Source organism: Adiantum capillus-veneris, chromosome 16 (assembly GCF_014529385.1).
Source record: "Adiantum capillus-veneris isolate H3 chromosome 16, ASM1452938v2, whole genome shotgun sequence".
Lineage (NCBI taxonomy): Eukaryota > Viridiplantae > Streptophyta > Polypodiopsida > Polypodiales > Pteridaceae > Adiantum > Adiantum capillus-veneris.
The window spans coordinates 103,640,389-103,653,904 of NC_140946.1; positions in this window are offsets into that span (position 1 = coordinate 103,640,389).

Genomic DNA, 13,516 nt, shown 5'->3' on the forward strand with positions numbered 1-13,516 from the left:
TTTGAGGAGGATGAGTCTCCTAAGGTATGTTAATGACCATTTTGCCCTGTCTTATTAATGTGCTGAACAATTAACCAAGACATATTTTTGCAGATTGAAATACTGGACACAGACAAATTCCTTGGCAGGGGGAAGGGTTCCAGACCCTTAAATTTAGGAAGGAACCAGAGCTTGGGACACTTTATTGGGAAGCTCAACAAAGAGACTGTCATTATATTCCATAACAAGTTTACAAGAGAACCATTGCTGCCAATGCTTGCAATTAAAGCACTTGCAAAGGTTGTTGGTTCATATCAGCTTCCTCCAGGGTTAGAGAAGTTAATATTGGTGGAAAAGGAGGAAGCCATCAGAATTTTTGGTTTCTTCCCTGGCCTTACTGGTTCTAGAGCTGGTTATTTTGCAACAATGGCATCCTATGTGCTTGCCCACTCTGGGGACCTCAAGAGACAAATGATAGGCTACAATAAGCAGAAGTTTCTGAAGTTTAGGGGTGAAGTTGATGTACCTTCATCAAAAGACTGACTTTGCTCATACCTGTACTTTGGCCCATTTTCTACCTTGTCTCTCTCTTGTAGCTAGCCATTGTAAGAATTTTTCATTTGCAGATGAACTATTATATGAATTTTGTCTTTTCTGCTTGTTCCTGTGTAAGGCATTTGCTAAATCTGAGTTCAGTAGTGCTTTCTTTGTCATTTTTGATCTGGTTCTATGCCATATTTGTCTATAGAACCATTGGAAAACCTCAAGCAAGCTGTTTGCCTTCACTGCACCTCCTCCATGTCTTGTATGCTTGAAAAACTTGGTTCTTGCTTGATAATGGGATTTCTCCATGCCTTGTGTAGACCATATGGACAGGGAGCCCCATCTCTTTACAAACTAGGGAGTGTGATTGTAAATTATATGCTGGCAAAGTAAAAGTGTGTCAATAATTAGGAAGTATGAGATTAATCATATGCTTCCAAACTAAAAGTATGTACATATTAAAAAGGAATAAAAAACTTACCATGTAATGTGTGAATTCCTGATCCCAAGCATCTTTCATTGCACTTCTGAAGTTATTGAGCACTTTCTTGAAATTTGGCAGATCATTTTTTCCCCAGGATGTCTTATCACAGTAGGAAAATACTTTGTCTAGTGATTCCCATACCTCTGCCTTTTTGTTTCTTGATGTACCTTCAAGACCATGATCTTTGATGACATTGTGGAGAGCTTTCCACTGGTTATACTTCACATTGGATGAACCCTTCTTGGCATTTACCTTTCCTAGTTTTCCATGAAACCCTAGGAAAGCTCTGGCCTTCACACCACCAACAGATACCTTTCTAGGCACATTGTTTCCATTTGAAGACCTCTTCAGGTCTGTTTCAATCTTAACCTTACCACTGTGAAGGCCAATTTCTGATAAAACCGTTTCAATACATTTGATTGCAGCATCTCTAGCTGCTTTTGGCTGTAACTTCCAGGCAAACCCCACATAGAGATGTACAATTTTCTCCACAATTCTGCAAAGAGCATGCAGAGTGCATATGTGGACATTAGCAAGTGGAATATTTAAAACTGCTTTGAAGTTTGGATCTTGAGTATGCCTATTGGGTGCTTTGTTCCAATTTGCAGGATTACATTCTTTTGCTGATGCCATACAATACAGACAAGGGCTCTTTGCCATAGCTCCTTTGGAGACATTGTACATACATTTAAGGGTTTTAAGGTCTCCTCCCATGTGCCATTCCACCCTGTAACTTCCAAACCCTTCAACTTCAAGCTCTTCCCCTAATTCTTGTGCATTAATGACTTCGGGTATTGTTGTTTGATGGAAAACCCAATCCAGAACATCAAAGTATTCACTCTCTACTTCAAAAGCACCTAGCCACCAGACATTCTTCTCCGATTGCACACTGAAGTACTTGGTATCCTTCGGTTTCAATGCTCTGTTCATTAAAGTTATGGAAATCCTCTCAATTTTTTTGTTCTTAACAATCTCACATTGATCAAGCTTTATCACAAAACTGACAACACCATTTGCTTCTGTATGCTCCAGCTCATAGAATCTGATCATTTCCTTCTGAAGTGTCTTCAAGTCAAGGAAAATATTATTGAACTCGTCAAATTGAAGATCCCTCTTTTTACCATGATAGGTACCATGAATGTGGTGAGGCTCACCCAATATCTCCATTATCCTCTCATTGATCTTTTTCCTTGCCTGCTGCACAATGGATGGCTTTGGAAGCAAAGAGGACCTGACCTTACATTGCTTTAACCTTGACTTCATATTTCTGAACAGCTTGCTATAACCATCTCTGCTAATGCCTACCTTATCCATAGTATATTGCACATCCTCCTTGTCCAAGCAAGAGCTCTGCAAAAATCCCTCAATGCACTGCTCCTTTGCCTTTTTAAACTTCTTCTCTGTGAAAATCTTTTTGGCAACCTTGAGAGGTAAAACATCACAATAATGTTTAGCTGCCATTTCCATGTTTGATGCAGAGTTTGGTTGTAGCAAAGTCCTAAATCAAAAGGTACAAAATTAACTGATTATTGTCCAAATGACACCAACAAAATAAACAAACTAAATTAAAGTTAACTGAATATTAATCATTTAATAAAGAACAATAGCATAATAACAATAACATAAGCATAATAATGTGGAGCAGAATCACAATACAACTTAACAAAAAGATTAACAACCTAACATAAGCAGAATCATATAAAATAAGCATAAGCAGAATCATATAAAATAACAATACCTTGCTGCTCTGATTCTCCTGCTGCAACCTCCTCCACCACGTCTCAAGGCTTCAATGTTCTTTAACTTCTTTTCTCTTTGTCTGTTTCCTAACATTGTATTCTTGCTTCTAGCTTGTTTGAGCTGAGTTTGTAGCTTTTCGTTGCTCTCTTTACATTCCTCAAGTTGTTGTTTAAGAGTATTTATCATTTGTTTGGTCAAATGATCTTCTAGCTTAAGAATATCTCTCTCTGCCGCAAGACTCTGTGTATAACCCAGCAACCCTCTTTGACCATCACCCACAAATTTTATCAAAGATGAACAATTTGAGAATGGGGGAGTGCTCTTTGTCATTGGGTCCACTGGATACAATCTTCCATCAGTCCAGAGATCAATGTGATTTTTTTGATCTTGCCGCATTGCTTCAAATATGGACGAGGACACCTCTGCACATTTGTTTCTCTTGCGCACTGGACAATATTCTTCATTTAGCTCAATGTGTAGATGGTATAAGCTTCTTCTCTTCCAACATGGAAGTCTGTTAACAGTATTTGTTAGTCTAGATAGTACTATAGGAAAAAGTTGTGCAGATACGAGGAAGAAGACGACACAGAAAAGGTTTGTTTCAGCTTTTGGAAATTTTAAATTTTGGGCTAGAACTGACGTTTTCGTTAGTTTTGGAGGGAGTATTTTTTAGAATACGAAAGATCCTAGAAAGATTTGACAATGACATGTTTCGGTGGAGGTAAAAAGGACGCAAACTCACCTTTTTACAAACATTTCACTATTTTTAAAATAAAGTATATATTCTCTCTCTACATATTCTTACAGGGCACAAAAGTGACCTCAAAATTCCCCTAATGGAACTTCACACACTAGTAGGAGATTGATCCCAGCTAGCTGTATCATATGAGTCAAAATTAGTCCTTAAACAGCCCACGAGGTGCATGACATTAAGGTGGGAAATTGGAGCTTGGATGGCGGCCTCTATTGAAGATGTTGATGTGCACGCAATGAAATTTCTTCAAGGCAAAAGCATCAACACCACCAAAATTGGGTCTTGTATTTTGCTAGGGTTTCTATTAATGGAGATCTCTCAGACTCTTTCCCTCTTATGAGATCCATTAGACAGGGCTGTCCTATAGCTCCTTTGTTGTATGCCATAAGCTCTAATTCTTTGGGATGGCTAGTGCAGGATGCTCTAGACAAGGGCCAAATAAAAGGCATCAAAATCCCTGGTTCTCATAAGGACTTGGTCCTCTAGCAGTTTGCAGATGACACCAATTCTCTCATGAGTAATGATAGTGAATTAGTTGAGTCCTTTTGGAAATGCTTATACACTTTTTGCCTGGCAAGTGGCTCTCAGATCAACCATACAAAAACTGGGTACAGATGCTCCACAGATCAGATCCCACAGATCATTATGGATGCTGGATGTATGCAAATAAGAGAAGGGCAAATCTTCAGGCTCCTTGGCATCCCAATGGGGTTCAGAGTCACCTATGCACAGAGATGGGAATGGGTTGTCAATAAATTCAAACAGAAATTGCAATACTGGCAATACCATCAGTCTTCAGTTTCATCTAGAGCTTTTGTGCTTAATCATTATTTATTACCTTCTCTTGTTTTCTTTTTGTCCTGTTGGTTTCCAGCTCAATTTCAATTGAAGCAAATAACCAGTATGGCTAGGAACTTTCTGTGGGGAGGAGGCATAGGTCAGCACAGAGTATCCAAAGTCTCTTGGGACATTTGTTGCCTACCAAAGGTGAAAGGGGGTCTTGGCATTCTCAACCTTAAACATCTTGCTGTAAAAATGGCAGCTAAATGGATCTGGAGAGCTTCAGAATCGGTGGACTACTGGGCCTTACTGCTGAAGAGGGATATTCCTAAATTCAAGCTAAAGCACTATAAAGCATGGAGTAACCTCCAACTCAGAGAGATTCTACTGGCCCCTGTGATGTGTGTCCCATATGGCTCCAAACTGGTCTGCAGAATGTGGAATGCTTGGAATGAGGTCAAAGCTAATTGGAATCCCAAAAAGGAAATCTTATCTAATTACTGCTCCTTTATGCTAGACTTTCTATGGCTTGGCTTTTTTGCAGGTAAATCTGAAGCTGGTCCTGGCAGAAGAGGACACAAATGTTTTAAAGCAGGTACAAGATGCTGGAAAGATGTGATGGAGAATGGAAAACTGAAGGCTCCCATTACTCTTCAGAGAGACTTCCAATTACCAGAAGCAGATGCTAGGTGGTGCATTCAATGGGCTAATGATTGCCTGGATAAGTGCCAGGTGCCAATAAGAGCTTCTCAAGCTACATTCAAGCTGGAATATTTATCTCGTCTGATGCACAAACAGTTCAAAGATAAAGGCATTGTTGAGCACCCCCTTAAACAAAAGCTCAATCAACTGTGGAAAGTTAGCTGGAGCAGTAAACAGTGGACCTATAGATTTCTTTGTCTATGGGCTTACCCAAGTTCAAATAAGCATAGCACTTGATGTGGCTCCTAATGCATCAGGGTATCTGGACTGCCAAAAGAGCTCTGAAGGCTGGTCTGGGCAATGGAATCTGCAGCCGATGCAAAGTTACCATAGAAGATTGTGTACACCTCTGGTTTAACTGTAAAGAAAATAGAGGAATCATCAAGTTAATGCAGGAAGTTCTGTCCCAATTCTCTGTTAGTAAGCTTGATTACAAAGACTTATTGCTGGGAAACTGTAAAGGAATGGATGTACCCCTGTGGAATATTTGGAGAGGGCATATTCTCTGGTTCACTTGGCTGAAGAGAAATGCTACTGTTTTCCTACAACCCTCCTCCTTTCCCCTGTCTATCCTTAAAAAAGATCTCAAGTCTTCAGCTGTCCAATTGTGTAATATGGCCTCTTTCCCTTTGCCTGATAATGTAACCAGCACCATGCTCCAAAAAAGTATGAGATGGCAAAAATGGAGACATTGTGTGCCGAGATTCACCCAAGCTGTTAGAATCAGGATGAAGGAAGCTATGGCTCCTTGAGTTTGTGATAAGGGTTAACCCACCCCCCACCTGTGAGTTCTGTGTACCTTTTTATTTCTGCTCTTTTTAATCCAATTCAACTTTCTCGAAAAAAAAATAAAAAATTTGGGTCTTGTAGATGACACCATAGGGGCCCGATCTACATAACGGCGTCTTTGTCCAGTTGGCTGCCAACGTGGAGCTTCCTAGCCAGCGTGGATGGTGGCCCTAGTATAGAGAATTACCCCCCAGCTAGGGTGGACAGAGAATCCCTATGCGTATTTTTAGGTTGCAGGACCCAGCTGGCAGGACCCACCACAGATCACGTCGTGGGCCTGCAGAGAATTTGCAGCCTGCCCCGCCTCTCTTTCTCTCTCCAAGGTTGTACTGAGCACATCTCTCTCTCTCTCTCTCTCTCTCTCTCTCTCGTTCAATCCAAGCCTTTCTCTGAAGGCTCGCACCATTGCATTCCTGCTATACCCTTGGCTGTGTGTGCTCCCCTGCACCCTCCTGCGCTCCTGCAGAGGACGTGTGGAGATATTTGTAGATACAAGCTCTCTGCAACCCATTTGCATGGCTTGTGTGTGTACGTTGCTGCACAACAAGTCTCCTACCTCTGCCTTGCCCCTCTCCCACCCATTGTCTCTCTCTCTTGCTTGCGCTCTTCTCTTCTCTCTCTCTTGCCATGGCAGGGTACATCATGATTGAAAGCAGCTGTAGCCGCAGCAAGTCTTTCTCCTGCCTCGATGCTGCAACTCTGCGTGACCCCGGCATCAACCATTAAAGCAAGGAACTCCCGCGAGACCCAAAGGGCTTCCGAAAAAAGGGCACTGCGAGGATCCTACTACTACTACTACGAGAGAAACAATGGCAATGTTTATGTGGGAAGGGAGAATCTTGAGGCTTGAAATATTTATTGTGGGCAGGTTCATTATGCAATTTAATATGTTCTTGATTATTGAAGTGCCTTTGTTCAAAATGGCAGAGAGAGAGAGAGAGAGAGAGAGAGAGAGAGAGAGAGAGAGAGATTTCATGCTATGATTGAAGGTCTTGGATTATGCAGTGTATGGCCAAAATCTAATGTTGAAAATGATCATGTGTGGACGTGTTTTGTGTGTGAGAGTCACTATACTCGAATGTCTTTGATTATGCAAGTTGTAATTGATTATGCATGATTATGTGAGAGAGAGAGAGAGAGAGAGAGAGAGAGAGAGAGAGAGAGAGAGAGAGAGAATGTATGTATGCATGTATGTGTGTACGTGTATGCATGGATGTGTGTATGTATGCATGCATGTGTGTATATTTCATGCATGGATATAATGCACATGGTTTGAATCCAACGTTTGTTTATGCATGCATGCATAACATGTGTGTTGGATATGTGTACTCAAATGTGTGTGTGCCAACTTAGACGTTCCTATGTTTGCGCATGAATGAGAGTACTTTTGAGAAATGACTTTGTGAGCATAACGGATGAACATAATTGAAGATAGCAACATAATCATAGCAATTAGTTAACTTGGCATGAACAATACTTTTGCAAGAGAGAGAATTTAGAGAACATGACAATAGTTGAGGACCGCATTTATGTGGAGCCGGTCTCCCCTCGGTCCCCCCTCCAATAGGCATTTGTATTATGATTTCTCCCATTAAGAGAGACTTGTTACAATACAATCTTTGTGTTCCTTGTGACCTAGGATGCAACGAAGATGGAAAGCTTCATGCATCACAAACATAACATAAACTTGAAGAAAGCTTTAACTATCCCAAGCCTCAGTCCCAAGACCTCAACCACCTTCGAAGGTGGAGAGAGCTAGCAGGGAATGAGGGTAGGGAAGAGGAAGAAGAAACATTTCGTAGGAGAAAGAATTAGTTCCTCACTTATCATAACTCTTGTTGCTAGCATACATAATAGCATAGTAATGAAGAAGAAGGAGATGGTAAGCTTAAGCATTGAAGCATGGCTCTTGGTTGGATTTGCACTCTATATCCAAGAGTGTTGGTGTAGGCTCTCAACCTCTTCTTGCTTGGAGAAGGAGAGGGAGCTCTTGCACTTTGCATAGCACACAATGAGAGTGTTTGTGAGTGTGTGTGGGTGAGTATACCCCCTAAGCAACCCCCTACTTGCTTGGGTCGACCCCCCCTTGTAGCTCATGCTTGAAGCTCATTGGACCCCTCCAGGCCTAGCCAATCACAAGCAGGAAGCATTACAAGCAGCAAGGGTAGACTTGAGACAAGTGTCTCCCTTTCCCCTTTGAGAGAGAGGACTAGATAAATGATAAATCATTTAATTAAATCTCTTAAATTATTATTGGACCCCTTGGGTGGCCAACCAATAGGCTTCAGGCACACTGTGAGGGCAACATGAGGAGGAACTTGACAAGTGTCTCTTTTGCTTTCTTTGTACCATGCATGCCTTGTGTGAGTGTGTGGGTGTTCTCTCTCATCCCCCCTCATGTAGGGCTCGCCCCCTCCTTGTAGGGATTGAATATTTGACTTTTTGACACCTGAAGCCCCTCATACATAGGCCCAGTTCCCACCACAAGCTTGGCCGTTAAGCACTTTAAGCTTGGGCTAGGTTCTCACCTTAAGTGCAACCCTAGCATCTCAAGCATGTCAAGCACCTCAAGCATCTCAATAATTAAGAACCTCAAGCATCTCAAGCACCTCAATCATCAAGCACCTCAAGCACCTTAGTTATCAAGCATGACAAGCAGGACAAGCACCTCGAGCTGAGTCGGGTTCTCGCGCCTCAAGCTTAGCCCTAGCTTACCTAAGGTCAAAGGCCTTTTAAACACATTATCGGAGGTCTTCAATGAAGCTAACCCTAAGGTCTTATGCTCCATTAGTTAGCCTTGCTCTTTGATAGACCATCTCTCATTTGAACCCCTTTACCATTGGCCCCGTGTTGAGATAGATCTATAAGCACATGTCTATATCTTAACACTTGTTCCCGTTTATTCTCCCACATTAAGTGATCAATTTAATATGATAAAATCATTTGGGTTGGTTAGATATTAGATATTAGATTTTATGACTGACACCCTATTAGCCGCGTTACCGACCGATGCCCATATGTTTTTTGGGAAAGGGGAAGGGAAGTTGACTTACCATAAGGATACTAGATTCGCCGTGTTACCAACGTAGTACCCAGATAGTAAGCCAATACTTACCACAAGGACATCATCTTCCCCGCGTCACCGAGGTGATGTCCCCGTGATAAGCACTGTTCCGGAGAACAGCTTACACACACACACTCCCATTGTGTGGTAAGGTACCTTATTACTGCTGCACACTATGACAAAAGGCACGCTACCACACAATGTATACACACACACAACACATACCCGGATCGTGTGGTCAGGTACTTTGCTCTGCTGCCGCGCACTGCGACGTAGAGCATGCTCCCACACGACCCCCTCTCTCCCTCTCTCCTCTCTCCTCTTGACGTACCTGCAAAGGTGGCGCAAGCGCTCTCTCTCTCTCTGAGCTCTCTCTCTCTCTCTCTCTCTCTCTCTCTCTCTCTCTCTCTCTCTCTCTCTCTCTCTCTCTCTCTCTCTCTCTCTCTCTCTCTCTCTCTCTCTCTCTCTCTCTCTCTCACAAGGTGAAAGTGGTAATACACCCAGCAGGCCCGATCGGGCCCGCGTATATATAACGCAAACAGCCCGTCGCGCTTTTCTGCTTCCCCTGCGGGGCTGCAGGGAAAATAATAAAACCCGGCGGTCCTGCCGGGGAAAAAGAAAAGCCGGTGGGAGTTTTGTGGGTTTGCAAGTCACCCTAAACGGGTTTCTGTGTGATCATGTTTACTGTGATCAAGTAAATGTGTCAATAAGACCTTGTGATCACACAAAATTTGACGTAATTACGTAAATATTAAATCCCTGTAGGCAACATTTGTGCGTAAAGAACCTTCAACACTAAATAAAACAATCAACACTAGATTAAACAAATAAATCAATAAATTCTAGTATATATGCAGGCTCTGCCATGCAACAGACTTCATTAAATCAGCATACACACAATAATAGTTATGCCACTTAACGTATGTATGCTCGCTTCGGTCAAGAAGAATTGCATACAAGAAGTCTAAAAGCGGTTTCTTAGATCTTTTAAATGTGCAAGAGTATCACCAACCACCAAATCTAAATTTTCTTGTGCCAATCAATTACCCATAGCAACTATCACGTACCACAACATCATAAGCTTCTGTGAGGGAGGCACCACATAACTAGCTAGGTGCGGTTGGGTGGGCTGGTGCTCCCCTACCTCCAATCGCACCTAGCTAGGTATGCGATCCCTCCCAAGTCAAAGCTCGTGATATTATGCAGTGTATGAAAAACAATGAGAAAAAATCCATTTACCTACATGAGAAAATTTCTAAATCTTGTTGTGTCTGTGGCTTGTCCTCTCTAGCCTACATATGTTAGAAGCATACGTTTTTGCATATTTGTGGCGTTCAGGTCGTTAACCTGGCCATACAAACGTCATATAATTTGTATGTGCATGTGTAGTTCATTTTTAAAGTACTAAGTATATGAAATACTTGGTTGGTAACGTGGCTGTGAAGAGTATTTCATATACAAAATGTATGAATTGTTTGATTTTGTTGTTTTTAACTGTCCATTTGAAATTATATACTAACTAATCATATTCAAAAGAATACTTTATTCATCAATCATCACTATTTTAAATGTTCTATTTATATAGAATACTTTATTCATCAATCATCACTATTTTAAATGTTCCACTTATATAGAATACTTTATTCATCAATCATAGATATTTTAAATGTGTCATTTATATAGAATACTTTATTTATCATCGCTATTTTAAATGTTCCATTTATATAAATTACATGTAAAAAATATTTGCACACAAATTGCATGTTTAATATTCGTTTTTAATCTTTTTAAAGGACTCTCAAGCATTATCGCTAGTTTTAATGCTTCATTTACATAAATTCTCTGCAAAAATCTAAATACATACAATTTGCATGTTAATTAATATTCTTTTATATCTTTTTAAAGAGCATCAATTATCATCGCTTTTTGATTGCTACATTTACATAAATGCTATGTACAAAAGTGTGTGAACACAATTTGCTAGTCCAATTTATATACTTCCAATGTTTTAAATGTTTTGAAGATTTTAAGTCGGTGTGTGCTTTGTTTGAATTAGTATGTGCGCACGGAGAAAAATATAAGTTACAAAATTCAATATATGCTAATATGACGTTGTATTGTATTGTCTAGTGCAAATATGACGCCAGATCAAAAGAAATGTAGTATGCATGCCATTCGTAAAGAATGTATTTTGGCAATCTCATCATGTACAGCTGACCGCATACAACAGATTAGTGAAAGGGATGTCTACATCAAAGACATCACTAGAGCTATATGGGAGAACACAGAGCGCAGGTTGCGACTTGAAGGCCAATACAAGTTGTTGAGTCCACCTGGGATACGAGAATTTGACCCCCACCATAAAGTCAGGACAGTGTTGGGCAATATGAAAGTATGTTGCAGAGACTTAAAGGAAGATATCCCACCTGCTTGCGACATGTCAAAGTTAGAGCTCTGGGATAAATTGTGGGAAGAACAGAAGGTAAAGATGAAGCGTGTGAAAGCGCAGGACCAAACAACTTTACCCAAGAGATTGAAGATGGCACAAGCAGCTTTGGGAGGTCGATCTGATGCTAGCGGCACCGGCACAATCATGCACACTGCTTTGAATGCAAAGTGCGCTTGTCTTGTCAGTATCCCTCACGAAGCCTTGGTAGAAGGTATGAGGATCGGAGCTGGCTCCTTCGGTGTGTGCACATTGTACACTGTCAAATGCATCTCATTTTTTCTAGACCACATTACATATGTGGGAAAATGTTACAAGGAAGGGAGTGAGGCAAAATTTGATAGCTTTCAGACAGAGCAGGGAATGCAAACGCTTCACCCCTCCATTGTAAGGTGCATTGGGTTTACTACAGAGTCTCCTTGGATCACGATATTCCCATACTACGATGGGGGTACCGTGGGCGACATGATGTGCTACTTACCGTTTGCTCACGGATTGTTCAGATGACACATGCACATGCTACAACACGGTTGGAGGTCATTGTCTGTAGCAAACAACCTTGAGCGAGATAGACACGGTGCGGATCAAAGCAGTGGTCGAGCAGATGCCGAAAATTTGTCATGCCTTAATCGACGGCGTTGCGGCTATCCACCAAGCCGGTATAGTGCACAGTGACTTGCACCTGTTCAACATAATGTTGGACTTTACTCGCACGAGTAAACCCCGCATCGGTATCATTGATTGGGATATGATGCTGAGAACACCTGCTAAGCGCGTAGCAAATAATTATTTGTCTCCAACCGCACAGTCGAACGAAGCAGTTTTAAATGCACAGAGAGCAGGGAACGCCGAGATGGCTAAGCGACCGTGGATTGCTCCCGAACTATACGATCCATGGTGCGCAGATGCATACTCAAAAGCTAGCGACATTTATGCATTGGGCTACCTATTCGACATGCTGGGAGATTTTTGGAGTGCAGTCAGAAAATTTTATTTTCCAGACGATCTTTTTCACCACCCGGACGAAGATGTTATGAGGGCTATTCGAATTAAAGTAGATTGTTGGATGAAGTTAAAAGATCGGGACCAAAGAAGGAATGCTTTTGATGTGTTGATGTTTTTCAAAGAACATTTAAAGACAGACCCTAATCCTGTGCAACGTCCACTTGTTGAACTTGCACCATCATTTTATCCGATTTAAACATTTTTATGGTATACATGTCTTGTCAAGTGTATTCAAATTTTGTTTGAATTATATTATCTGGTTTGAAGTGGTTCACCTAATTGAGTCAATTATCTTTAATCATTTCAAATTTGTCATTGAACTGTCAATATTTCAAATTTGCCTTATGGTTCAATTAGTCGCATTTAAAGTGGTGGTTTTTAGTGGATTCCGCGCAGTGTCCCAATGAGTGAGAATATATATTTGCCAATGATATTGAATATTTGCCACTCTATTGACTGCACCTCTAAGAGAAAATGGCCAATCAAGAACAAGATATTGGCACCCACCAATCACTGCCTGATGATCAACAACAAGCGGCTGTTAATGCATTTCAGCGCATGAAGTCTTTGGCATACGGCATGTCGGCACAACAAGCGACGCATACTGCTCGCCGACTGTCAAAGTGGTCAAATCCAAACTATATGCAGTGGAAAGAGATCAATAAACAAGTGACAAAGGACATGATCAAGACAATATGGCCATGTGAGGATGCAGAGATCAAGAAAGGAAGGTGGAAGGTTTCGAAGTGCACGCATGATGGTATCAAAGATAACGCTGAGAGGATTTATTTGGAGGTTTATGGCCATCCCCTGCACAATGCAGATTGTACGCTATATTTTGCCAAAATGTTATATGTTCACTTTGTGCAACAGCGACTAGTAGACTTCTCGTCAAAGGAGACAACTGTTGCCACTCATGATTTACGGGAGAGTTGTGTCACTTTCACCTGAGATGAGCTGGCATTGATAGTGGAAGGCGCCGATCTACAGTTAAAGAAAGAGAAGGATATTTACACGACACAGTTGGCAGAGAAAGATGCAGAAATAACATGTCTTTCTACAGCCACCCAGACACCGCAACGCTCACAAGTCCGGATGGAGAAAAGCATTCACCGCTTAAGTCAGGACGTTCAAACCCTAACACAACGAGTGAATCCAACACCTATACAAGGGACACACATCAGCCACCTTGTCTTGTATCCTGAGTTGGTCCCCTCGTCTACTTCAGAT